General features: G+C 36.6%; 1 pseudogene; it reads left to right on the forward strand.

Moving 5' to 3' along the window:
- The first annotated feature begins 1,109 nt into the window (after nucleotides 1–1,109).
- LOC146881625 (uncharacterized) lies at nucleotides 1,110–2,749 on the forward strand (annotated as a pseudogene).
- Nucleotides 2,750–3,200: the final 451 nt, after the last annotated feature.

Below are 3,200 nucleotides of genomic sequence, written 5' to 3' on the forward strand. Positions count from 1 at the left end.
TACTGTTGTTCCAGTTCTGTCTATTTGCACACTTTTTGTATTTGTTATATCACAAACAATTGGCTATTGCAAATCCAGATCTGATTTTTTCCTCTTGTAGCTAAAACATAGACGAAAAAAGAAAACAAAAATCACTGAAAAATGTTGAGAAATGAAAAAATGATAAATCGTTGAAGTAGAGGCTGAATTTAACGTTTTTGGACTGGTAGTGGCTGAAAATTCAAATTCTGTGCAGATTTCTAGCTTGTTTTTGGTTGTTTTTAATCCATTCTAGTGCCATTCTTTAGGTAGTTCATTTGAGTGCTTAATTTGTTTCTTTGCCTTATTTCTTGTTTGTCTTTATTTATTAAATCTTTGAGTATGTTTCATCTATATCCCACTTGAGTTTAGCTCTTCTTTCATTTAAGCTTTTCTTGATTTTCCTTATTGGCTTCTTTAGTTTGGTGTTACATTCTTGGTGGAAGATTTCTTTAGAGGTAACATCCTAGGAGGTGGAAACCAAAGTGGAACTCCAAGCTACAAGTGAAGTTCACAAAGGAGAAAATTCAAAGCAAACACTTGAGTGAGACAAAAGAAGAAAGAAAAGAGTGGAGTGAAACACTTGAAGAATTTTTAAGTTTGCGCAAATTTGTGATTGTATTCATTTGAGTTATATTTGTTCAAGTTTTCTTTCTTCTATCTCTTTGGACTAATTAAGTGTCTTGGGGGAGCCTTAGGTGTTCTCTCATCTCTTAATTAGAACCTTCTTAAATAGTAAAAGCGCTTGTAGACGGTGAGTGTGTCTTGCAACATCAAGCCTCACCAAAGTAGGTCGCATAGTTAGACTCCAATTTTTTGTTTTTGTTGCTTAATTGTTAGTGTGTGTCTAATTCTATTTTAGAAGTTTTGTGCAATATTCTTTGAATTACATTGGCAAGGAAAGACTTGGTAAGTAAGCAATCCAAGTGATTCACCTCTCTTTCCTGGAAGATAATTCAAGAAGTTTGCTATTTACTTCTTCTTTAGAAATTCTTAGTTAGCTTTTAGTAATCATGGCTAGCCAACCCTCCCTACATAGTGCAAGTGATTATGAGGATTCAATTCATAGTTTAAAACATGTTTCTCAACAACTCAAATCACTTGAACTATGGAGACAACAAGAGGCAATTTACAAAGAGATGGCCAAATTGCTCTCTTGGAGGAACAAATCAAAGCTTTAAAGAAAAGAGATGAGAAAATCCAAAATAAGCTAAAAAGTACGAGTAATTCTAGCAAAGGGTCTAGAAGTGGAGCTTCAATATATGGGGAAGAGGAAGGATTAAGATTAGGAGAATATTATCAACAACCTTCCCACATTAGGAGGCAAAGAAAAGACCCTACTCCTAGAGAAGTTAAAGTAGACTTGCCTCACTTTCAAGGCAAGGATGATGTTGAAGCTTATTTGGATTGGGAGATGAAGGTTGAGCAACTCTTTGCTTGCCATCAAGTTAGTGAAGAAAGGAAAGTGCCTCTTGCTACCCTAAGCTTTCAAGGGTATGCTATGTATTGGTGGACTTCTATAGTCCAAGAGAGGCCAAGAAGTAATGGACCTTCAATTGAATATTGGAATGATCTTAAGTCAGCCCTTAGGAGGAGACACATTCCCTCCTACTACAATAGGGAGCTCATGAACAAGCTCCAAAGACTCCAACAAAGAAATATGTTTGTGGAAGAATATAGACAGAAAATGGAGTTACTTATGATGATGGCGAGAATAATTGAGGAAGAGTCCATTACCATTTTTAAATTCTTAAGTGGCTTAAACCTTGATATAAGAGATAGAGTTGAGCTTCTACCTTACCAAGATTTGAATGATTTGGTGCAAATATGCATTAAGGTAGAACAACAAAATTTGAGAAAATCTTTTTCAAAAAGAAATCAAGCTCAAACTAACTCTTATGTTAAGAAAGATTTTAAGAAAGAAGAGAAAAAGGAGGAGCCACCTAAGAATCTAGGAAAGGGAAAGAGGGGAGTGCATCATCACACACTCGCACAAGTGAAATCAAATGCTTCAAATGTCTTGGTAGAGGTCACATAGCATCTCAATGCCCCACCAAAGGACCATGATTCTTAGGGGTGTTGATAGATATAACAGCCAGGATGAAAATGAAAGTGAGAGTGGAAGTGAGGAATCCAACGAGTCTAATATAGAAGATGCTCACCCTTGTGATGGGGACCTTTTAATGGTTAGAAGGATCCTCAACAATCAACCTAGTCCACAAGAACTAACACAAAGAGAGAACATATTTCACACAAGGTGTAAAATTTTGGAAAACACTTGTTCTCTAATTGTGGATAGTGGCTCGTGTTGTAACTGCTGCAGTACTAGGTTGGTTGACAAGTTGTCTTTGACTGTCTTACCTCATCCAAAACCTTACAAACTTCATTGGCTTAATGAAGATGGGGATTTGGCAGTCAATCATCAAGTAAAGGTCAAGTTTTCCATAGGGAAATATGAAGATAGTGTGCTATGTGATGTAGTACCTATGGAAGCTTGTCATATCTTATTGGGGAGACCTTGGCAATTTGATAAGAAAATAATGCACAATGGTCTCACCAATGAGATTACCTTTACTCACAAGGCTAAAAAGTTTGTTTTCATCCTCTTTTGCCATCACAAGTGGCTGAGGATCAACTTCAAATGAAGAACAAAAGAGAAAAAGAGAAAGATGAGGACATTCAAAATGAGAACATTTTAACCATGTCCGCAAAAAGTCCAAAAGCTAAATAAAGATGAATCTGAGGCGGGAGAGATTGTTCTTCCTTCTCCCAAGGTCATTTAAAATGAGAACATTTTAACCATGAAATCTTTAAATCAAGTTCTCAATGTTGAATAACCTTCATGCCTCCTGCTGTGTAAAGGAACACTCACATGTACTACCACAACTCTTGAGCTTAAGAATCTACCTCCTAAAATTGAAAATCTTTTGAAAGAGTTTGAGGATATATTCCCTAAGGAAGGGCCTATTGGGCTTCCTCCCTTTAGAGGAATTGAACATCAAATAGATTTAGTGCCTGGGGCTAGTCTACCAAATAGACTAGCCTATAGGACAAATCCTCAAGAAACAAAAGAGATAGAGTCTCAAATCCAAGAGTTGTTGGAGAAGGGTTGGGTTCAAAAGAGCCTTAGCCCTTGTGTTGTGCTTGTTTTGTTAGTACCTAAAAAGGATGGGAAATGGAGA

The sequence above is a fragment of the Vigna unguiculata genome, chromosome 11 (genome assembly GCF_037176805.1).
Source record: "Vigna unguiculata cultivar grain cowpea cultivar isolate G323 ecotype 2 chromosome 11, ASM3717680v1, whole genome shotgun sequence".
NCBI lineage: Eukaryota > Viridiplantae > Streptophyta > Magnoliopsida > Fabales > Fabaceae > Vigna > Vigna unguiculata.